A 25,553-nucleotide genomic window follows, 5' to 3' on the forward strand; every position below is an offset into this window, starting at 1 on the left:
ACCTGTTTCTCTAGAGACAAGAAGGAAGGTCAAAAGCCCACCTCCTTGGCATCATTCCTTTGAAGTTTCTCTCATAAAAACCACAAAAAGCACAACAAATGACCCAACCAACAAAGCGCCAGCTCTCCTCTTCTTTCTCCAATGCCAGAGACTGTGAGAGAATGTTTTGAAATGTTATGTTAAAGACAGAATTCCATTGCTTGTGTATTCCTTTTGGGATTCTCTTATGGTTTGCATCTGGAATGTGTGGAAGGCTTGGTCCTCAATGCAGCAGTAGTGAGAGGTGGAGCATTTGAGAATGTTTGGATCATAAGAGTTCACACTGCATCAGTGTGTTAATCTATTCAGTGAACCCTGACAACCCTCTCCTCCTTCAAGTTGATTTTTGGGCTATCTTGTCACAGTAAAAGAAAACTGACCAACACCTTCTGCTTCTGTTCCTGATGATGACACAGCCTGCCCAGCTTCTTCCTTTCTGTGGGCCAGTGAGGAGGACAGGACACTCCTAGTGGGAAGAACACAAATTTGGAGTCAGGCGAGAACTTGTGGGTCCTACAATGCTCCTAGCAGTTAAAATACCCTTGGCACATTGCCAAGCCTCAGTTTCTCCTTCTATAAAAGGGATATGATGCCTCCCCAACATAGGAGGGGCAACATAGGGTTGGCTATGAATGCCTACACACAGCAGGCACCAGACCAAGTGTTTAGGAAAGGTGGCATTTGTTGTGGCCAGGAAGGGGACCATGCTGTCCCAAAGCACTGCAGACTTTGGGATCCAAGGCCCCCGTCACTTGTAAGCTCCCTTCTATGGAGGGAAGGGCACCAGGACAGACACAAAGTTCAGAGCAAGTGGAAAAAGGGCATTATGCTAGTAGCCTGGCACTGGCAGGACAACAGAAGGCTCAGAGAGGGGATGGCCAGGGCCAGGAAGCATCAGAAGATAAGCAGGCGGGTGACTGGTGGGCTGTGCTCTGCTGGCCTCTATCCCAGATCATAAAGTGCCACATTGCCCCCCAGGCCAGGTTCTGGACACTGGAGGTCCCCCTGACACACCTGAGCCCCTGCTACTCAGGAAAGGAGTTTAGCCTGAGAGGCAGAGCACACACAGATCTGTCCAGCTGGGCGTTGTGAGCAAGCTCATCCCTGCAGCATGGGGCTCTTTGCAGAAGTAGGAGAGCCCACTGGATGTTAAATCTAAACCTTCCGAATTTCCAGATGAAAAGGTGACGTATGCTATCTTTTCTGTAAGATAACAAGAGTGGACAGAAAGCAACACCAGATCTGTCTCACTCCTACTGACCCTTCTGACAATACAGAAGTTTATCCTGAATGGTAACATATATCAAAGGTCTATGAAAGAACTTAGCAAATATTTCTGAGTAAATGCATTGCCTGAAAGGCTGTACCACTTCCATTTTGGATCTGATCTGTGGCATTGCACTGTTAGACAATATCATTAAATATCAAATCATCTCTGCCAATACAGTTCTTAACACGTGCCACAGAACTGCATTATGTCCACAGACAAATCTGCTTCAAAATAAAGCGTGTCACATTTCATCATATAGAGACTGTAGATGTTTGATTGGACAAGGAGAAAATACAGCTGGCTATATTCCATGAACTAGAGATCCATGCTTGAACTCATTAAGAAAAAACCCTTATCATCCCCACTGTGGCATTCATTTTCTGAGCTGCACCATGCCTTTGCCACGGGGCCTTTACTATGTGATGCCACACTTCCGTCACAAGCATCATGCAGTTCTTGTTCGTGCTGACATTCCCCCGAGAGCACTGCTCTATTCAGTTCTGATTATCTTGCAACTGGGGCAAAGCCGGGATGGAGGAGATAGAACAGCTGGGGGCAGCTGCTACTGGGCAGGAGTGGGGGGGGGGGGTTATGGAGATACCAGGGGCTAAGGGCCCCAGATGATGGAGGGCCTGGGGACCTCAGGATGGTCTCCTGTCTTCTTTATGGTGAGTGAGACAGCACCCTTGGAAGGCGCCAAGCCGTGGAAGGATGGAACTATCTGCTTCCCCGGGACCCCTCTAAGGTCCAGGGGGTCAGAGGCAGAGCAGGAGAGCAAGCTGGGTCAGAGCAGCGTCACATCTCCCTGGACCCTGCACTGCTTCCCCCCAGGGTGACCGGTGGGCTGAGCCAGAGAGGCAGCCCCGGCCACACACACACACACACACACACACACACATGGTTTGTGGAGGAATAGAATGAGTTTCTCCAACAGTCAGACCCTTTGGGATTCCAAGGTCTTGAACTCAGAGTCCTCCATGATGGGACCTCACTGACGAGGCCCTGGTCTCTGCAATGACTATCCATGACCGCCCCAGCATTCACCCACAGCTTGCAAGCCTCCCTGTGCTGAGCAGCCCTGCCACCCTCCATTCACCTCGTGCCCTGGAGGCCATGGTCATGCAAGCAGCAGTGTGTGGGTGCTCCATCCCTGGACCCTGCCCCGAGACAGCACAGCCCTTTCTGGAGTGATCTGCGGCCTCTCTGGGTAGAAGGAAGGTCATTCTGCCCGCTCACTGACCACAGGCCTGCCTGCGCTTCACAAGGCATTGCTCTAAGGGACATTTGCCCTAACTTAGGCTTCCCTGGGTCTCAGTGCCACACCCGCCATAAAGTAGACACCAATACAATATGGGCTGGAGAGGGGAGTGCAACCTCTAGATGGTTAACACAGCTGGGTGTAGCAAGAAGCCAAGTGAAACGGGGAGGGTTTGTGGCTTCTGACTGGAGCAGCAAGCATGAAAGACTGAACTTAATTGTTCACTGGCAAAGCCACCTCTGAACTGGTTGAGGGCAGGACAGTTTGGAGAAGGGAAGTGAGCAAGGCAGGTAGCAAGGACTGCCACACTGGACTGTTTGGGGCATGGAGTGTTCCTGGCCATCAGGTGAAAGGAGCCACAGGCAGAACCCAAGCAGACCCCTGTCCGGGTCACAAGGCTAGAGGGACGAGACCTCCTGGGCTCCAGGGTGAGTAGTCAGTGAAACCAAGATAAGCTCAGGGGACTTGGCCACTTCTGAGAGAGCCCCAAGAACAGCTACAAGGAGGCAGGTCCCCCAGGAACAGTGATGGAGAGGCAGACATTGTGTGTCTAAGGTCCCTTCTGTCTGCTCACATGGAGTGCCACTGGTCTCAGACGTGTGAGGGATCTACTGTGCACTGAGCCCAGCAACATTGGAGGTCTGTCCAGGCCTTGCTCTGGGACTCAGGTCACCCCATACCTCAGAACAACCATCCCAAAGCCTCAAAGTCAGCAGCTGGTACCTTCCTCTCCTGCTCCCAAGTCTCATCCATTGCTACATCAACCATCACAAGGCAGAGCCGCAGCAGGGGCCAGACATGTGTGACCTTTCCTAGGTCTCACCTGAGGCTCCTGGGGAGACACACTGACTGCACACCACCCACTGTCCACATCCAGTAACTGCAAAAGACCCCAGAAAGGTAAGGCCAGTGGTCACCTTTCCCTTATGGGAAGGTTGTTCTGACGGTCAAAGCCGGAGCTCACTCTCAGGGGCCTTTCCTGAACCTCCTGTCCCCTGGGCCAGCATGAGAGGACACATTGACCAATTTCTCACCGGGTGTGGGCCATGCATTTTCCAGTTCACGGGGAGTGTCCGGCGGCCAGGGGTATGCTGCTCTCGCTAGCACACCAACGTCACTTAGCAGCTGCCCCAGGCTGCTCCAAGAGAACTCTGCATGTAAGTCCAGCTGAGGGCCCCCAGACTAGAGCCCTCCACTTCTCAGGCCTCCCCCATCATGGGAAAGGACTTCTGGCCTCTGCCTCTCCTCCTAGACAATATCAGGTTGTGAGTCTTTCAAGTCAGACAAGGGAATGCGAGGCACTTGGTGGGGGTTTTCCCTGGAGGTTTCTGGTCTGCTGCTCCTAGAATCCTTCCGTATAAATCAATACGACTAGTACTGGAGGGTCTGGGAGCGCATCTCAGTGGTAGAGCACTCGCCTAGCATGCCTGAGGCCCTGGGTTCCAGTCCCAGCACCTCAGCACCGCAAAAAGTGATTAATGCTCAGAAAATCAAATTAGCCATGGCTGGCCACACCTGCTCAGGCACAGGTAACGCAGCTGCCTTTCCAGGCTTTCTGAAAGTGTAGGAATGGGCAAAGGTAAGAAGCAAAAAAGGCAGCACTCAGGGCAAGAGGCGCAGAATCCAGCTCTGAGCTTAGCATCCCAGAACTGCAGGATGAAGAAATCAAAGGCAGTGGTGCTGATCCCATCAGTGACACCCTCTGGAGCTCTGAGAATCTGTGACTTACGGTAACCTCCACAGAGGGTTGGGGTGGACAGAGGGTGGGTTCTCAGAGGGAACCATTAGGAAGGACCCTTCAAAAAGCAGCTGGGAAACTGAGCATGTCTCAAATGGAATAGGTGGGTTACCCCAGTCTCCACAGACATCCAAGTCAGTCGGGTTCTCTGGGGTATCTCTGGCCCCTGCCCAGTATCCCTCCCTAGCTGGAGAGCTGTGTGATGCTTCAACTGCCTCTGCCTCCATCCAGAAAGCCTCTCCAGGGTGTCCACACAGAACAGTCAGGGCCTTATTCCTTCTCCACCATGTTGTCTGCTGAAAGTCACCATGAGTCAGCTGATAGGTACCCAAGTGTCCCCACCCCCAGCTGAACTCTTTCCATCCAGTCCTTAAAGCCATCTGGAAAAGCTACATATTTGTTATAAACAGGGAGGCTGAGGTCATGCATGCTCAAAACTGGCCTGGCCCAAACCTCAGCACTCAGCATCATGGGAAAGACAGGATCTCTGGTATCTTAGCCCAGAAGTCTGTATCACGCAGTTACAGCCACCCTTCTGTCCAGCTTTGGGAGCGGCTACCCACATAGCCCCTAGCACAGTAAAGGACCTGGAATGACACATCTGTCCATCTGCAGCCCCTCTTCCCAAGAACTCAGGATCCAAGGCAAAACTGCAAGGCATTCATGAAGGGGTGAAGAGCTTAGGGCCCTGACAGTTCCACAGTTGGGGATTGAAATCCATGCTGGAATAGGGCAAAAGCACTTGGAGGGAGGAAGCCAGGAGAGCCCTGCCTTTCTTTTAGGTCATTCTTGGCACAAAACAATAATTACAAGAGGGACCCAGGTCTCTTGGGCAGCTCTCAAATTTCCCTGCCCAATTCCGGGTCCCCCAGTTCTCCAGAAATAGGGGTGACAGCTTTGAAATCAGAAAGCCAGGTACCCCAGTCTGGATGTTCAGCCACCTGGCTCACACCCCTGGCTCTGAGAGGGGCAGGTGTGGGAATCAGAGTGAGAAAGCCTCAAGGACACTGAGGGGCCACTCCTGCTGGGTAGGAGGAGTGGAGAAACAGAGGCAGCAACTCCAGGTCCCCATACTATGCCCCATCACCCCGGTGACAGACAAGGCAAGCGTGACCTCCATTCAGGGATTTTGACTATCAGCTGACCAAGCCACCCAAGGCTGAAGACCCTCCAATCCAGAGGTTCTCCAAGTGCAGGGAGCCTCTTGGCCTTCTTGTGACTGCCAGGGCCTCTCTCTCCTCTGACCCAGGGCCAGTCAAATGTGAGAGCAATCCCTAGGCTGTTGTCTGTTGAAAGCATTTCTCACATGAAAGGGCTCAAAATGATCTTTGGATCATTTCTTCTCTAAAAATAAAGATAGACAGTGGGTCAAGCATAGAAAGAAGCAGGGAGGGAGGAAGAAAGGGGGGAAGAAGGTAGGAAGGATGGATGGAAGGAGGGAGGGGAAGGGAGTGAGAGGGAAGCAGGAAGGGAGGAAAAAGGCTTTATACTCTGACCTTGGGCAGTTCCAGGAAAGGCGCCTTCCAACAGGCTTCAGGACTTACTGGCTACTAACAAGTGAAGACTCTGCCCTACGTTTTCATGGCTGAGGAGGACATGAAGGACAGGCTGTTCCCAGGACCGTTTCTGTGGCCCCTTTGAGGCTGAGATGAGCTCACAGGAGCTGGAGTGGAAGCAGAAGGAATGTCATAGGCGATGGTCTCCTGAGAGCACCCTGTGACTTTTGACATGGGCCCCATCTGCCCTGAAGCCCATGAAGAACCCAGGACAAACTGACTGTTGAGCTGCCCGATCCCTTCCCAAAGGGCTGAAGGCTGCGCTGCTCTCGAGCCCACTCCTCAGCGTTCCTGTTACCCCTCCCCACAAGCACACAGGAGCCCGAACAGCAGCTGCATAGAAGGTTCCTGAGGGCCCACCTTGGAGAATGGTGTGGGACCAGGCCTGAAAGGAACACCCAGGGAAAAGAGGAAAGCAGATCCATGGAGAGCCCAACAAGGCACTGCCCAGCAAGACTCAGAGCTGCCCATGGGCTGTGGAAGGAATCTTGGTGGGCTCAGCTCTAAATCCCCAACACCTAAAGGGCAACTCCACACCCAACCTGAATTCCCAAGAGACATCTCACACCCAATGGGTCCAGATCAAAATTTCAACATCCATCTCCCAGCTGTCCCATCAAGGGTCACCATACTCCACCAATATCTCAGGTTAGATCCGAGACCGGTTCCAGGCTCCCTTCCCCTTCTTAGCAGTAGAAGCACTTTTGACTGGAGAGACGACATCCCACGAGTGCCTGTTGTCTACTTGCTGACCACACGTCTGAGATCACCAGCCCAGGGAAGGCATGAATTGTAAGGAATGGGTTAGCTTCAAAGAGGTTCAGCAAATCCAGTAGGAGAGAGGATGGCTCCTGTCTGGAATCCTCAGAGAGAGCCACCCAAAGACTAAAACAGAAATGTGGCTGCAAGATGTCCTGAAGGGCCGCTGCTGAGCAAGGCTCACAAAAGTGTGGGGAGAAATTCCTCCCCCGCACAGGCCACAAGACTAGTGGATGGGAACCACAGATGGATGGTTGGGGCCCAGCACACACCCACCTTCCTGACCTTGGAGGGCTGGAGGAGACAAAGTGGGTGCAGCAGGGAGGGAGTGGGAGGTCCTGTCAGCTGGCAGATCTGCAAGCCCTGGGCAGAGTTTGCCTCAAAGAATGTATTGGTATTGGTCCCATAAAGTCCTTGTTAGTTTATCTATGAATTCAGGTAATGCTCGCTGTGGTCATAGATGAAACTCTCAAATACTTAACCACACGGAGGTGTGGACTTTGAACCCTCACCCCACTGCAGTCAAAAGCTGCTGCTACTGACAGTCAAGGTGATGCTCTCCCATCTTCCCATCCTTTGCTCTTCCATTTCTGTGTTGTGATTTCTAAGGCATGGTGTCCAGCCGCACGTGTGATGCAAAACCGAGGGAGAGGCTGGAGGATCCCACAAGGAGTTTCTCTAAGTGCTAGACCTGAACATCACACTAACCACTCACCCTCTCAGTGGCCAGTCCCCAGTCCTGTGGCCATCCCTACCTTGCCTATCCAGGGTGCCAGAAAGTGTACCCTGGAAGAACCACTCTGGTCCCCACTGTCCCCATCACTGACTTGATTAGAGCCACATCGACCACAGGGAAACCTGGCGCCTGAGAAGACAGTTTTACTTCACAAACACCATCAAGTGTCTGGGCTTTCCTCACCACCCTCAGCCCATGAGGGGATTATATTAACATCACAAAAAGCACGGTGCCCTACTGTTTCCCAGGTGAGGCAAGTCTGCCGATTTGCTGGGCATTTTGCTTTGATGATCCTAAAAATGGATGGAGTTGGGTGATACATGCAAGTTATGCCTGTGCAAATCACTGTGTGGAGAAAAGGAAGCGCACACACACACACTCACACACACAAAGATGAGGAAACATGACATCCTTACTACTCAGATGCTTCACCAATTTCCTTCCTGACCTGAGAGTCACACGTGTCTCTGCTGCCTTTATGATAAACTAAGATTCCAAGCTCCTGGGTGGTAGAAATGGAACCCAAACATGGCAATCTCCTCTCTGCTCTGTGAAAGGCAGGACTCTGCCATCCAGTGGCACAATGACACACTGATAGTCCACAAGCCCCAGCCTCGGATGTCATCACCACCAGCTAGTCCTCAGTCACCATACCTTGCCCCTTGATGGCTCACGGCTTCTCAGATTTATCTTTGATAGTACTCCAGCCACAGTGGAAGTGGTGCACATGGTGTTTATGGGATGCCATAATAACTGTGTTAAAGTCTGAAAACTGGCTTATGCTCCTACTCACTGCCCTCTCCCGGTGACCACCAGGAGCCCTTCCTCTGCCTATTCCTGTGCCTGGTCAAGATCAGGTATTACCCAGCCTCTCCCAGACCTCCTGCCTAAGAATTCTGCAGCCCCAGCTCAGATAGAAAATGGCTTGATTCTTCCTTCTGAAGCTGGTTTCTGTTGCGTCTCATCTACCTCAAACTTCCACAGTACTGTCCTACCATAGCACATCAGTGAGGCCTGGACAAACTTCCTGTCTTTTCCTCAGAACAGTGTCTCTTCTAAAAGGCCAGCACTGTGCAGGCCAGCAGGAGTGGCTGAGCTGCTAAGGTGCTACCAGAGAAATGAAAATGCCACCAATGGCAAACCAGCCTTTGAATTGACTTTCTTTTTTTCCACATGAACAACTCCTATCAAAATAATGATACTCCTAGGGCCCAGATCTCTGTTTGCAATAAGAGGGCTGAGCTAGCAAGAGAAAGTGGCTACCCAGGGGTCTGTGCTCCAGCTGGCCCTGCCTTCTTGAGGCTTTCTGCAGATGTCTCTGTTTTGTCTCAAGGCTGACCCACACCGAGGAGTCCTGAAGGATAGCCAGGTGTGCAGCTCCCAGGTAATTTACAGTAGCTTCCCCTGCCTTTGTTGCCTCTGCACTCCAGTCAGCAAGAGTCTGGTCTCCCCAACTGTCCGCTCCCATTCCAGGTCTCTCCAACTCTGATTAAAGACAAGGAATTCCCAGGTAGCCTTGACACCATGTTGAAACCCACTAGAGCTTAGTGCTGTGTGCTGCTATCTCCGTGTAGGCCACCACTGGTGATGGGTAAGGTCATAAGAGTGCCCTAAGGGACAACCTCCCACAGTTAGGGAGCCCTGATCCTGCCAGAATCTTAGGCTTCAATGTCCATGTCTGACCAAGGCCTGTAGGAAACCAATCTGTGCCCCAGTCTCTCACGGCACAGGTGTGTATGGGTGATCCACATTCCTTCATTGTGGAATTAATGGATGAGAAAAACACCCATGGTGGAAATTTCCAGTCTCCAGAAAGGATGATGTGACATGTTGAGCCCCTTAAGATTGGTGGTGACTTTGAGGACAATATGGAGCATCACCTATGGGGAGGTCCCTGGCCTGCCTCTCTGATCTATACTGCAAAAGGATCCCTATAAATTTATCTGGCCCAAGCAGGGGCTCTGGGCTTCTGCTGCACATGGTATCCCCAGGAGAGCTTGAGAGATTAGCATATGGTTCCCCTATCCAAGAGGTCTTGATGCTCCTGGTCTGGGTAGAGCCTGGACAGTGGATGGGGAACTCTGCATACTTTCCACCTGCAGCTGAGGTTGAGCCACTGCTCCAAGGTGACCCACCCAGGGTCCACAGCTGTTGTAACAGCTGTGCCTGCAGCCTCTCTCCATCTGTGCTCCCTTGAGGTCCCTCCCCCACCAGGTCTCCTCCCTTTCCAAGTCCTCTCTCCCTCCAGTCCCTCTCCCTCAGGTCTCTGCCCACTCTAAATCTCCTTCCCCTCCAAGTCCCTTCCTCCCAGCTTTTCTGCCCCCATCTTCTCTCCCCAGCCCCCTTCCCCCAGGTCACTTCCCTGTCAAGCCACCCTCCTTCAAGTCTCTCGCCCCAGGTGCCCCTCCCTTCCAGGTTCCTGTTCTCCCTCTCCAGTCTCCCCTTCCCCTTGGGTCCCCCCTCTCACTCCCGTATAGTCACCTGTCCTTTTACCTCCTCCTTCCTTCCCCCTCCTCATCTGTCCTCCTCCTCCTAAGTCCTTCACACAGAAGCCCCATGCCATTGCCTTCACCACCATGAGAAGGAGGCAGGAAAGCGGCCAAGTCAGGGACACTGGCACAGGCCAGAGGAACTGCCAGGCCCTGGCAAACACCCCTGAGGGGCAGTTGCTGGTGAGTGGGAGGCCAGGGTGAGTAGAGGGCCTGCTCCTCTGCCTCCCCCTCCCTCCAGCTCCTCCCCCAGGGCAGCTCTGAGGATGAATCCTGTCTTCCAGGCTTGGCTTCCAGCCATGTCCATAAGCTGGGAATACAGTGCTCTAATTAACAGCCCTCATTAATCAGGGCTCAAACTGGGCAGAACTGGAGAATGGTCGTTTGAGAGGGGCGTTGGCAGCTCTGAGCTGCCACCTGAGTGCAGACCCAGGGGTGAGACCTGAGATCTGGTCACAGGAAACCCAAGACTGGACCCTGACCTGGAAAAGGCTGGAGATACCACTTAGGGAACTGGCTGCTTTAGAACTAATTGCTTGTTTTCTGTTTGCTCCTTGCCAAAACCTCTCAGCAATTCTTCCACAGCTGACAGAAACTCCAGCTCCTCAGCTAAGCATGGAGTGTAAAGGGCCAGCCCAAGGGACCTGGTTCTCCCGCCTGCCTCAGCAGCACCTGCTCTCCATGACAAGTACAGCAACACTTCCACCTGACCACGGGCAGCACATGACGGCCCTGCCCATTGGATGTGGGGACCAGGCAGCACCCTGGCTCCCAGGCTGGGTCACTCCACATGCCCCACCCCTGGTTGCTCCTCCAGGGAGCTCAGCAGCTCAAAGCAGACTGCCTTGGGCTCTCCTTTGGCCCAGGCTGGGTGCAGAGTTTGCAGACTCAATTATATCTTCATTTGTGTGTTTGTTTTTGAGATGCATTGCAATGTTGTCCAGGCTAATATCGAATCTCAGGGATCTTACCTCAGTAGCTGGACCACAGGCATGTACTACCATGTCCAGACTCAACTGTGTCTCTTGGAGTTTGACTTCAGCCAAGCCCTGCAGCCTCAGAGGCCCTGCCTCCTTCACAGCTCATCATTGCTTACTCCTGTGACTGACACTTCCTCTACCACCTTGGGCTGACCCCAGGCACCTTCCTTCCAACGCTCTGCTCAGCCCCTCTGTCCCCACACCTCTGGAGCCTAAGCATTTTTCTCCATGTGATTGCAGAGCAACTCACTGGAGCGTACTTACGGCACATCTCAAGTTCTGCCATTTGCTATCTCATTTAAAATTATACTTTCCCAGATTCCAACCACCTTGAAGACAGTCCACCATGGCCTCCCTAAAAAACAGATGCAAATGACCATGGATTTTGAAAGTCTTCTTTTTACTAGCCAGAAGAAAACCATAGAGCCATATTGCCTCTTGAATACTGTCTTATTTTCAAATATTAAATATTCAGATATTAGATACTGTTTACCTTGAAATCTGATGAAGATTCTAAATGTCTAGACCAGGTAAATTCTATAGCTAACCACAGGTGAGGCAGAATTATCACATTGGCTTTATTTTCTTAAAGATCATCTTGCAAAACCCTGCTATTAGCTCTGAGCCAGTGAGGCAGGACATTCGTTGACAGTGCGACAGAGGAGGGCTAGGAACCTCTGTTTCAAGGTGTCTAATCCCTGACCTCTAGCAAGGAGGAAAAGGGCGCTTACCCAACTCCAGAAGTTGTCCCTAGGGTTAAATTATTTGGGACTTGATATCAATTTATGCTCACATGGTGTGTCTTTCTCCCACAAGTAGAGGGCAGCCTAAAATACAGGCTGCTAGAGACATCTTACTACTTCTTATCTCCAGTTGATGTGTTTATGCAAACATGTCAGCCGATGTGACTGAAACCACGGAATGCCAAAGGACGTGGTTCTTCATAGAATTTTTTTAACTGTGGAAACATGCAAAAGCATAGCATGTGAATTTAAGCTTCGTTGGAGTCTTGGCTCTGCCTTTTCATTCATTGGAAGACCTTAGGGAAAACCCAGTCTCTGAATTGCTTTCCCCATTTATCTGCTTGTTCCACAGGCTTGCTTCAAATCCCAAGAGCAGGTAAGTGCACACACAGCCAAGGTTCCCACTGCAGCAAAAGAGCACAATGTCCCACAGCAACACTCAGGACGATCAAGGGTGCCTCTTCCCTTTGCCTTTACTCCCACGGACACCTCCCTGGGCCTGGCTGCAGATGGGAAAAGGGATGGGTGGGAGTATTTCCTGGGGAAATGTGGCTGGAGTCTGTCTTCAAAGCCAGTCACTCCCGAGCTTGCTGTTCCTTGTTAGGCTGCTTGCCGAGCTAGAACCTATCCTTCTCTGAGCAAAAAGAGCAGCTGGGAGCCAAAGGAACGGGGAAAATGCAGACCTAGCAAGACCCAGGCAGACGTGTCTGGACACCTGAGCCTGGCCCCAAGGCTTTTGTGGACTTTGTTTCTCATGTGTCTTACAAAAGACAGGAGGCTGCCAGGAAAGCCAGCCACTCATGGTGAGATTGCCCAGGTACAGCACCAACCATCATCACCCCATTCCCCCAGGAGATGTTCAATGGGCCTCTCCTGGGTGCCATTCCCATTCTGATCCAGAACCACTGGCTAATGGCTGTCCCCACATCAAAAAGAAAAATATCCTAAGCCATTTATCCTCGGGTAAACACTGAGCTTTGAGATTACTATTTCTTGATTGTGCAAAATAGACATCTTGTCTTTTTTTTTTTTTTTTTCAAATCTCCAAATGATTGTTTTAATCCCTCAACAGTAGGTTCAGGTATTTTCTGAATGTGGTTTCTTGCCTCCAGCCAACCTCATAATTGACCAGGGTTGTGAGTCACTGACCGATCCTCCTATGGTGCAGTAAAGCATGTTTGGTCCTTTCCCCTAATGTCTGGTGTGGCTGGCACAGAGCTCTACACCCTTGGAATTTCCTGGGCTATAAGAGTGGCATTCATTATTCGCAATAAGCCTCTCTCTAGCACACCTGTGTTTATGCTAATTAGGAGGCATTGCGGGGGAGGGGCTTCACGTAGGGGACAATGGAACAGAAACCAAGTACATATTAGGGCTCCTCCTTCCTTGGAGAGGAATCACCTGAGCAATGTGACCTCATGTGGCAATCCTGGAACAAGAGGCTTAGGAAGCTTCTGGGTTGCAGACACAGGCCCTGGGAGTGTGGTGCACCCAGAGAGGGCATGGGAGCTCTGCACCCCTTCTTAGACTTTGCCCTGTGTGTCTCTTCATTTGGTGTATATTTGCATCCTTTATATTAAAGTTATAATCATAAGCACAACACTGTCCTGAGTTCTGAGTTGTTCTAGGAAATGATGGGAATTGAGGGGGGCTGTGATCACCCCCAAATTTGCAGCCATTTGACTTTGTAGTGGGCATCTGAAGTAAGGACCATCTGAGCCTTAAACCTGTGGCCCACCACTAACTCTAAGTGGCCGTTCTCAGAACTGAATTGCTGGACACCAGCTGCTGTCAGGGCATTATTGCTAGCAACCCTCCCTCCAAGTTTGGCTCAGAGCCAAGCCCTACGGCCCCAACCTGGAGCACCTCCAGCTTCCCTACGCTTCACTCGTCAGCTGCCCCCAGCAGTCCACCAACAGGGTCCATGACACACACTGCCTGGTTGGACCCAAGTTTCTCCGCTTATAGCATTTCAGTGGCCCTGTCACCTGAAGGATAAAGGCCAAGTCTCTAAGATTCAGAAGCACTTCACTCTCTCGTCTTTGATCACAGGCATGTTTCACGGCTCTCCTACAGGTAGAAGTCAAGTGGAGCCCTCCATCAACCACAGCGAGTGGCGGTGCCACGGACCTAGAGAGAAATGGCAGGTAGTGCATATTGAAAAGAAAGACTCTGAGTCTGCATGAAATTTGCAAGCAAGGAGGCGGCTGGGGATCTGAGAAAGGACTCAGACCCAGAGTGTCCACTCCTTCAGTGCTTATTGAGTTGCTGTGTATAGTTATTGATCAGGAAGCATATTTGGTTTAATAGTAAACTTCTGGGTAAAACAGGGTATATTTTTAAACTTCTGTATTCTAAAAAACAGCACATAACACTGTTGAATGCAGGAACAATCATGCCTGCAAAGAACTCATGGTTCTTAAAACAATGCTGGGAGGACACTGTCTGCAGAATCACATCCCATAACCAGATACTCTGTCTTCCATGTAATCTGGCCGTAAGTTCATGAACTTCTGATATTCACTACACCACATGGTCTCCAACAGAGTGGGACCAGTGGTTGCTCAGTGTCCAGTGCGATGTGAATGTGCTTCCCTCTGTGGATGTACAACCATCCCACAGAAAACCTCCCAATCCAAGTCACCATGTGCAAAACGATCTCCCATAATAAAGGTCAGAACACACAGCTCATCTCTGTGCTGGGAAAATGGCTGGAAAAGATGGTAGCATTCATCCTTAGTCTACTGATGGGCTCACTGACTCCCCAGGCTGCAAAGTTCTGGTGGACTTACCTGTCACAAGCTTGGTTTTGTCTCTCTGTAACTGTTCTTCAATGCCCTCACAGCAACAATAACAAAGACATCTCAAATAGAGAGAAGCATATTTTTTTTCCTGCAGCCCATACCGCTTCTGTCTGGATTAAAAACAAAACAAAACAAAACTACAGTGAACTGCAGCTACTTTAATCCTTTTATGATTTGGGGGTACCTCGTAACACTGCAGACTGGGGAAACTCTTGAAGGACTACTCTGATGATTTCATCAGGTAGGTCCTGGATGGGAGCAGTAAGTGGAAGTGGGCCTCCCGTGTGAGAGCCTGGTCCCTCCTCAGCCTCCCTGTTGAGCACTTTGGTGTGTCCCTGGGACACCTTCCCTGCCCATCCAGGTGGAGCTCTCCCAGCCTCTCTGGAGTAGTGCTCCATCTTTATGCAAGCCTGTGAAACCATGAGTCATTTATCTCTTTAACAGCAGGTTTTCCCTCCAGAACGCAGCTTCTTGAGGGTAGAAACCATGTTCTGTTCATGTTAGCAACAATAAGTGTTAACTAGTTTTACTGTGAGTGAGTTTTCCCACTAAGTATCTGATTTGTATTCTCACTGAAGCCTCCATTTTACAGATGAAGAGTCCAAACGGGAGAGGAAGATAACTTGCCCAGAGGCATGCAGCCAGGAAGCACTCAGCCAAGTTTGAACCCAGGCAGAATCTTGACCCATGAATACTTGGCCTTGGCACTGAGTGCCCATAAAAGCAATTCTGACTAAAACACTGATGGTGTCAGTGCTCCATCATCAGAGCTCATGTCTGAGAAGAGGGGCAGCTCATTCACTAGGACAATGTCATATATCATAATCTCAAATGGGACTTGTGGCAGACTCACAAGTACCTCTGAGGTGGTGACTAATGGAGGGCCAGCTCTGAAGCCAGTCTGAATGCAGAGAAAGAGGTGCCCAGAGGGCTGACCCCACGATGGTGTGTGAAAATAGAAAGAATGTGACATTTGGAATTAGGCAGGCAAACACTAAAACAGAATTTAAAATCTGATTCTGCAGTCCACAGTGCAAAGTCTGCCTGCACTTGTAACAAAGCAGTGATTATGCTCAATTAAGTTAATTCAGCCATCTTTCCTGAGTTATCACTGCCTAAAAGAGAGTGGGGATGACAGAAGATGGGGACAAGGAATGAGCAAGTATCATTTTGACAATTACCCTTTCACTGAGTTTATTTTCATATGCAAGCAAATTTGTCACCTGTGGATGAAGTCGATGTGTGAATCAGTCATGATGCAAGCAGTCACGGTGGGAGTCCTGATTCCAGAAGTCATGATAGAAGTCACATGCCCCAAAGTCACAGTGAAAGTGCTGAAGTCATGATGCCCAGAAGTCAGGATGCCCAGAAGTCAGGATGCCCAGAAGTCAGGATGCAGGCAGTTACAGTGTCCATCATGGCGCACAGAGGTCATGGAATCATGCTGCAAATCATGACTCATGAACTTCATATTCTAGCCCTACCTGTCTTTTCAGAGCTACTTTCCTTGGTCCTACGTCTTTGATTCTCTCCTGGACTTTTACGTATTATAGGCCAACCACACCAAATGCTTGGAGTCCTTCAAATCATCATGCTTCGTGTTTTCCTGTACCAGAAGCTCCCTCACCTTTTTCTTCTACCTCTGATCTTACTCACTTTCAAGGTTAGGTTTGAACATCAAAGCCCTTCTCTGCTCCCTTCAGATACAGTCCTCTGTCCTCCAAAAGCGCTATGAATCACCTCTCTGTGCTGTATCTACAGGATGAAGCAACAGCAATACCCTCTTCCCTGTCTGTTGCTCTGCTACAGGACTGAGGGATTCTTGAGGATAAAATACAATCTAATTCATCTGAAAACTCATGTATGTGTCTGCCCACAAGCAGTGGGTACATAAGCACACCAGGATAAAATACATACATGATAAGCAAACATAGTATCCCCTACTTCCCAGGCTTGGGAGACAGGATCAGGGCAGTGTGCCTCATATCGAGTTTTTGCAGAATCCTTCTTTTTCCTTGGTAATCATTGTTCTCTTCTATTGATCCTTCTAAAACAGGTCCACATGCTATCGCAGTGGAATTTGAATATGAAGACACCCAAGAGAAGTGGATATTGCTGTTTCATGGCAGGCAGCTTTTCCTGAGAACATACATGAGCACAACTGGGCTCTGATGGTGTGCAAACATGCCCTTGTCAGAGAATGCAGACCTTGTTCCAGGAAACACTGCAGGAAGGAGACGACATAAGAAAGATGAGAGGGCTTTGGAGACCAGAATCATAAAATGAAAGAATAGCTTTAACGCTTTTTGAGGTGACATAAAAACGGAAACTGATTAATATGAAGGAATGGTTTTCTGGTGGATATTAGAGTTGGCAAGGATGCCATCTGGCTGAATGCTCACAAAGGAGATGATGGAAACAGAAATCCAAGAAAGTACTTTGGAAATGGAATCTGCCTGTGAACACTGCTCTCTAGGCCACCTACAGCCCAGCATGTGCGGCTTCTGATGGCCTTAGCTCCATCTTTGCCTTTGACTGAGATGTGAAGCCCCATGACGGGAGCCCCAAACACAGAACAGAGACCTGGACTTAAATCCCAACCCAGCACTTACTCAGAAGGTGACCTTGAGCAAGCCACTCAGCCTCCTTCTTTGCAGGGCCACTGTGGGCTCATATGACCTAAGTGATAGCCCTTTGTGATTGGAAAGGCTATGTGAAGGTCAGCTGCTACGATGTGAATCACTCAGTCACTCAGAAGTGCTGCTGAGACGCAAAGCCACTTTCCCCAGCTCCAAAATCATTTCCTCGTTTGTTCATGAAATTAAGCATTTTGTGGCCCAGTTCTGTGGAGTACTATTTTAAAGATTACTGTGGAGTACTGACGGTGATTTTTGTATGTAGCATGGCCCATGTTTGTGGCGTTTTACAATGTGGGAGCAGGTAGGAAGGCCAACGTAGAGAACAAGGACTTTGGCACTGAGCAGAACCCTGTCTGAACCAGCTCTGTCACTGACGATTATTCCTGAAAATGAATGCCACACCTTGAGTGGCAATACTCAAGAACCCCCCAGGCTGCTCCCCTTTCTGCCTTTCCTCCATCTTCTCAGCCGAAAGTCTCTCTCAGCAAAAATCACCCAGAAGAGCCACCCTTGCTGGTCCTAGTGAAGTAATATCCATGACAGATGAGGTGACACAGTGCCAAGAATACAGCCCAGTGACAGAAACTCATGGAAGCTGCCAAGGTCTGCATGTTTGGGGACACAAAATGAAGTGGTAAAGTGTCCTTATAGACCCCAGCACCCTTACTGTGATGTGACAGGCTGGGTGACATCAGGTACCCCAGCTGCTGGCTTCTGTGCAGGCTCCTTACTCAGCTGACTTCTCTGCGTGTTCTGCCAGCTCCATTGGTTTTCTTGGCAGAATGACTCCCTGACCACTTTATCCACATCTCGGTCTTTGTTATGAGTTCTCCTCGTCCACCTCATTGGCCCCACTACCTTGTCCCCAGACCACTGTGTTTCTGGCCCAAGGACACTTACTTGTGCTCCCTTCTGAGCTGATTGCCCTGCTCGAGAGTCAGGCCCCAGAGACTCCAGGATTTGAATTCTGAGAGCAGCCTGTCCCCTGCCTATTAGACAGATCCAGCCAGATAGTCCCAGGGCACTAAGTTCCTGTCCCCAAACCAAACTCATCACCTTCCCTGAAATTGTGCCTCTCACCATGTTCCAGTCACCCAAGCCAAAACCAGGGGCACAGCCACACTCTGTCACCTCTGCTTCTGTCCCCTGTCATCAACACATTTCATAGGTCTCCTGTGTAGCCGAACTTACTTCCTCAATATCTTCACTCCTGCTCCATCCATGTCAATCTACCACTCCAGTTCAGAAGCCCCTCACTCTCACCCAGACCTCTCTAGAGCTGCTTGGCGCTCCCTGCTACCAGGTCTGCCCCTTCAGCCCCACCCACCACTGCAGCTGACCATCTGCCAGCACTTGAAGTCCCCTAGATCACATCTTTTTCAACACCAATACCCGTCCTGTCACGTGCAACACAAGACATAAACTTTTCTTTGCATGGACCACCAAACCATCCCTGAGCAGAGCTCTCTGCTCTTGTGGAGTGTCATTTTAAGCTATTCCCATGCTGATGGTAAAACTCTAGCAATACAGCACCATGGGTCCCCAGTCACTCCTTCCAGCACACACACCCATGCCTGGAACATTGTCCCCTTAGCTTCTGCCTGCCCTCCCTGCCCTCAATGGCCACCTATTCCTAGACCTCACACTTTGCCTGGCCACCACCTCCAGGAAGTATCTCCAAGCCCCCATGTGAATCAGGTTCTCCACTGAGCTCTCCTACACCCACTCCAGGCCTAGTCCTAGCAGCTGCTACTCATATGTCTTTTCCTCCATTCGTTTATAAACTTCTAAGATCGAACCCTGCTTTCTCATCTCTGCCTCTTCCTATGGAGTTGCTCTTGGTCTGGCTGGAGTGTTTGTTGATAGGTGACATGATGGTTACTTTACTGTGAAGTTGTCTTCTCCTTGCAGCCCCCCAGTGACACTTGATTTGGGCACTGACCTCAGTCCATTAGCAGAATTTACATCTGTGCCACCTTCCTTCTGGGTGACTAGCAGCGGGCCCTGGCTTCCCCCAGTGGCAGCCTCGGGATTCTGATCAACAGCACCTTCAACCCACCCTGTCTCTTTCAGCCCAGCAGGTGTCCTGCTCAAAGCCCAAGAGTGACAACCACGTTGACACAGAGTCCTGATTACATCTCTGCATCCCTTTCCACCCATGATTACATAATTAATATCTGCACACAGTTCACTGACTGACACGCCGTGTGCTACAATTCGAGACGGGGCCACGTATGCCTCAATCTTTGCAGGATTCATTAGCTTTGGTTGTTCATAGAATCTGTGTAATTTCCAGCTATGCTCTGTCCTGTTGACAAAAAAAATTATAATCTTTAACAATTACACAGCTCACTTGTTTAATGGAAAAGAGATTTGTCATACTTCTCTTGCTAAAACTGGCTTCTCCAGAGAATGCTTTGAAGGTCCCTGAGTGGCCTTTCAGTTGAGACTTGCAAAGTTGCCACAGTTCCCAGCTGGGGAGGGGCTCAATCTGACCCATCAAACCCAATGTCCCTCCTCCAGCACAGAGCCTATCTCTGTAAGTGGTCACCCTTCTTATGGGGATTTCATGTGGAACCTCACTTCTGATCAACATTAAACAAGTAAGAATTCCATGGCCATGTAAGTGTGGGAACAAACTCAATCAAAATTATACATGCATATGATGTGATACTTATCAAAGATGCCAAGGCTCAATGTTTGGCAGTCTGAAGGGGAGCTCAGGGCATTCTTCCCCATGCTGGCCTGCCTCAGGATCTCCTTCCCTATAAAGCAGGGCTCCCGGTGGGAGGGAAAATGAGCCTCTTCACGGAGGGGCTGCTGAGCTCAGCTACTCACATTTAGAGGGCAGAGTGCAAGCAGCAATGTTGCTCCTTCCTTCCCTATGGTAGTGCTTTCGGCAAAAACAAACACGTCGTCCATTCATTCAGCCATTCCTCCTGCATTTCCTATGCAGCCCCATGGACCACTGGGGACTTTCTCTGGAAGCCATTGTGAAGAAAGGCTTGAGTGTAAGTGACTCACTATGGAAGTGCTCCCAGAGGGGTCCAGCCCAGGAGCAAGGATAGAAGATGAGCACGGGGAAAGCCAAACATAGGTGTCCTGGGCAATGCCCCTCGGAGGGTGGCTTAGCTGAGCAACAAAGGGCTCTGGAAAGAGAGCAAAGCACATCTATGATCCCCCAAGGCATGGAGATGGGCCCCCCACATTTCTACCCCAGGTGTCACTGGAGAAGTCTTCAGGGGATGGGTGTAAAACCTTGAGAATTTTCAGTCTGTACTGAGCAGGAACTGCAGAGTCTGCGAACCCTGGGAGGCCTCTGGAAAAGCAGCAGACAGAGCTGGCTGTGGAGGAGGAAGCTGCACGAAGACCCCAGGCGTGAGACACTCAGGGGCACTGCCACTCTCTTCTCCTGAGATCCACCCAGCAAACCTCAGAACCATTGCTCAGCCTTGCCCCTGTCTCCCACCACTGCTCTGTTCTGCAGCTCAGGACTGGGTACTTCACCATGGCCGTCCTCCTGGCCACAGGCCTCTCCTGGATGCCCCAGATGCCAGGGCTCTCCAGGCCTGCACCTCCTAAGGTGGCCTAGCACAAACAGAGGCCCACATGTGCTAAGTGAGCAATCTGTTTTGTGAGGAGTGAGGGAAAAAATGACGAGATAAAGAGTTGACCATGGATCATGATTTGTGATCTCCCCCACACAGGCAGTGGCCTAACCAGGTAGGTATCTCAGTTTCCTGGTTATCCTCCAGGTGTTTCTAACATCCTGCCCACAAGCTTTACTCCTTCTGCCCTGCATGTGGAACTATCTTCAACCCCTCTCTGCATACAGCTTCCTCCAACCCCACCCGTCCCCCACTGAAACTTCTTTTTGCCAGGACTGCTTGACACAGTCTGGCCTCCCCCATGTTACATATTGCACTTTGATAAGGTAGTTTCATTCGTCTTCTTTCTCTGGTCTTCTGTGCTTTCTACCCTCTTGGGGTGGCAGGGGGAGGAAGAAAGAAGCACCGAGAGAGGAGAGAGAAGATGTTTTGGGAATGAAGAAGCACGTGCTTTCTTTATTGCCATGGGTCTGAGGAGAAGACTAAACAAGCTAAATGTTTTAGTGATACTTCACCAGTCTGCAGACCTCACATCCCAATGTGACTACATTTCTGAAGCTCCCCAGTCATCATACAATCATATTCAATAATTCAGTTTGGGGACCCCAAAGTTACCCAGAAGCCAAGATGAACTCATTTAATTTTATTAGCTTTTCTCAGAAACCAGCAGATCACGCCCAGAATACACAGGGCCACCCCACGTTGTAACAAGGAGATGGTTTTTCCAAATCCTCATGTTGTTTTGGAGGTTGCAGACTCAGTCCTCCTGCTTCTATTCCAGATGGGAGGCAACCACCAGTCAATTCCCTGCCCAGGGAATTCCCAAAATGACTCCGGGAAATTCCCAGCCACAAGCGAAATACCAGTTTGCTCTCTGCTGTCCAGTCGCAGATGAACAGGGAGATGACATGGACGGTTAAAGGACAAGTGACTGCTCTGACCTGTGGGGCCTGGGTGCCCCTTCATACAGCCTGCCCCCCTCCCCCAGTGCAGATGAGCTTTGAGGGAAACAGGCAACACAGCAAACAGAGGGAGTGAGCACAGACCCGCCATACTGGCTCTGGAGCTGCTGAGATCTGTTTGATGTTTACCTCATAAATGTCAATAAAGGAACTCTTGGTGGGGCTCATACTCAGAACCCCATATGTAATCACACTCACACCTAATGTTTTTGACCACATGTCAGGCACCCAGCATAATCCCAACCTCTGGGAACACAGAAGTGAAGAAGGCAATGTGCCACCTTCCCAGGATTCACAATGGAATGAGGACAGACAAGGGAGAGGACAGCAACTCATCATTCAGCTCAAAGTCTCACGGTGGGAAGCTGTGAGGACTGTGATAGATGGCTGCTGGGTGTATCCAAGGACAGGGCTCCGTGGGCCCCAGTCAGAGGGTTTGCCAGTGCAGCACCATTGGTGGGACATCTGGAAAGGTCCAGAAGCAAGAAGTGATCTTGGACCGAAAGTCAAGAAATGAACCCTTACTAAAATGAGTCTTACTGAAGGTGGAGTTAGAACCTTGAAAAGCTCTCAGCAGAAAGCAATGTGACCTGGTTTGGGTTTGGGACAAGCGCTCCTGGCCCTGGGTGTGAAAAAGGGTTGTAAACAGACAAGGGTTGAAAGGGAAGAAAGGTTCCAAGTCCTTCAGGGACTCCTTGAGTCGGAGAATGGGGATTTATACCGGGGGCTTGATCGCAGATGGGGAAAAGCCAGTGATAGAATATTGGAAGGAGGTAGACACAAGAATGTGGATGAATTTGAACTTGAAAGTGACAAGAAGTGTTCAGTTTGCACAGCTTAGAGGATGCTGAGACCAACTGCAGAGGAAGCACATAGGAGGGAAAGGTGTGTTTCTTTGGTGGGATGGAGGTGCATAGATAGGTTACAGCATGAGAAGAATCCATCAGTTTTCAAGGAAAAATACGAAGGAGCCATTGCAAGGCCATGTGGTCTGGTAGCTATGATTTGGTGCAACTGTAGCCTGACGCCAGTTTCCATTCTGTCCCATGTTGGGTGACCTTGGGACACCCTGTGTGCTCGGTGGCCTGTGCTGGACCTGGAGTACTCACACAGAGATGCTGTCCCTTTAAACAAGATCATCACCAGTGCCCAAACCTCACTACTCAACATGAAGGGGAAATCATGGAACTGGGATGGAGCTGAGGCTTCACGAGTGATGACTTCATTGTTTCTGCACAAACCCCAGCCGTGACCTTTGACTACAATGAAAGGGGGGTATGGCATTTTTTTAAGGAGAAAGAAGATTCTGATGTGCCAGAAATAGAGGAGGCAAAAACAGTTCTAGTAGAACTAAGACTTCAATGTGATTTTTACAAAAATAACGGATCAAGAACAGTTGGAAAAGGATGACATTGCGAGGATTGTCAAAATGGTAGAAGTTCAAAGTACAGTTTTATTTCATTTCCTACCTAAATTAAACAAAAATATAAAACAAAAAAAGAAGTGCAAGAGGCTTCCATGTATTTGCTGGACAGCCTAAGAGCTAAGCAAGGTAAGAATGTGGGGTTCTAGGATCAGACCAGTATAGGTTCAGTTCCAGACCCAGGGCTTTGCACTTGCTAGGCAGGCACTGTGCAGCCTGAGCCACAACTCTTGTCCTTTTTCCTCTGGTTATTTTTGAGATAGGATCTCACTTTTTGCCCAGGACAGTAGGAACTGCAATTCTCCGATCTGTGCTTCCTGCAGTAGCTGGTATGACAGGTGCGTGCCACCAGACCACCTTTTCTCTTTTGAGACAGGATCTTGCAAACATTTTGCCTGAGCTGGCCTGGAACCATGATCCTCCCAGTCTCTACCTCTTGAGTAGCTAGGATTATAGGTGTGAGCCATGGGTCTCTGGCTTACTTAGCCTCTTCATACTTCAGTTTTCTTGTATACGAAAAGAGAAAAAATATCCCAAAGACTAAATTAAATACTGCATCCACAGCATTTAGCCTGGTGTATGTTAAGTACCCACTTTGTGTTGGCTATTTTTATTACTCTAATTGTGTGTGTTTTATAAAGATTTTCAACAATAGTGTGGAAATGCTTTTTCCCTCTGACAATCCTCAGACATTTCATTTCTCAGAATGCCCACTGAATTGTAATCAGCCATGCTCCTAACTAACTGCACACCCCAATTCTACTTCAGATCACTAATAACCAGACAAAAGCTCCAGAGCCCCTCATGGCAAAGGGTCCCATTGGGGAGACTCGTGGTGGGTGTACATGGCAGATTGGAAACTCTGAAGATCCATCCTCATCTGGTGAGGACACAGAGGATGTCCCTGAATGACTGTCAGGTCAGAGGAATGAAAGCAATCAACTTTGGTGAAGGACCTGTGACCCCCTTGCTCTGTGACTGACAGGCAACAGAAAGCTGTTTCCATGACAACCCAGCAGGTTGTCCATTGTATAGATGAGGAGGCCGGGATTAAATCAGGTAACCCACGCAGAGTTAGAGTCAGAATTTAGTTCACAGAAGAGCTGCGGCTTGAGGCAGGAAGGTCACTCTGCACACAGGTTTGACACGATCAGCTTTTGTTGCCTATGGGACTGAGACTGTGGGCAGCACAGAGCAGTCAGCTGAATGGGCCTTCTCGCAGAGCCTGGACTCCAGAGAGACAGGCAGCTGAGCAAATGCTACACTGACCTTTGATCAGTGAAAAGTAGGTGGGGGCTGGGCAACACACAGCCAGGAGCTCAGAAGCCCAGGGTGGGAAGGTCCAGGGACAGCCTCCTCTTAAGGAGATAATACTAAGAAGAAAATGTCCTTGTAATTACATAAATGACGGTAACACATAATAAAGTTCAGCTCCAGGACAGCATGATTCACAAAAAAGGAACAACTTGACCTTGGTAGCCTCAGGTGAAGCCCAGTCTTCATCTTGAAAGCTCAGCTTCAAGGGTAGAAAACAAGGATCCTGGGTGACATGGCCTCCAAGAGGAGGAGGACGTCCCTGGACTCTGAGGCCATGCTGAAAACAAGAGCCACACGCAGACCCAGGGCAAAAGTGAGGCTTCCCATCTCACGTGTGCTGATACAACCCAGCTGTGGGGACTGAACAGGAAATGCGTGACCCTGAGCTGAAGGCCATAGGGCAGGGTGCAGCTGGGAGCAGGCTTGTCCGGCCTTCTTGCTTTTATCCTGACACTTATGTTAGAGAGCAGAAGATTGGACCCTTAGAAGAAAAGCAATCATCTGTGCCTCTGCGATCCTGGTGACCTTCCAACCAACAGAAGAGCTCCAAATCCAGAGGAACGGCCGTGCAATAAAACCAAACTCCACCTGGCGTGGGGCAGAGAGAAGCTATAGGGAGGCTCCAGCAGATGCTTGGCCTCAATCTGCCTTCCAGACTCCACGTGCAGGAGACCTTGAACAGTTCTATTTCCAGGGTGACCTGTCAGACTCCCAGGCAAGGATGGCACCTGGGTTTCCACAGCCACACTCTGTTGCCCTCCGAGCTCTGCTATCTCCCTGACAGGATTGACCTTATTTAGGCGATAGGAACTTGTAACCTAAGTAACAGGAAGGCGGCCTGTCTGAAAGCAGCAGATCATGCTTTCAGTCATCTACACCATCAAACAGTTTCCCGCCTCAGTGTTTTGGATCAGGAATAAGTGGCGAAATGGAAGGTCTTAGGACATCCTGCTCTGAGTGCCTGAACATGTGGGGAGTGCACATGTCTCCCAGGAGAGCTGACAGAATGCAGGGCAGACACTCCAGGGACCAGAGAAAGGCACAGAGCAGCACTGAACTGAGGGAGGATGGGAATATCATTTCTGGTCAGAGATGAAGGACAGACACCCATGGTAATGACCCTCATGATACCGTCCTGAGAAATCAAGTGACCTCGGTGGGATTTTGCTGTACATCTTGCCTCTAGAGGAGCATGCCATGCACCGCCTGCTCACAAGAAACAGGCTCTTATG

Source organism: Castor canadensis, chromosome 12 (genome assembly GCF_047511655.1).
Source record: "Castor canadensis chromosome 12, mCasCan1.hap1v2, whole genome shotgun sequence".
Taxonomy (NCBI): Eukaryota; Metazoa; Chordata; class Mammalia; order Rodentia; family Castoridae; genus Castor; species Castor canadensis.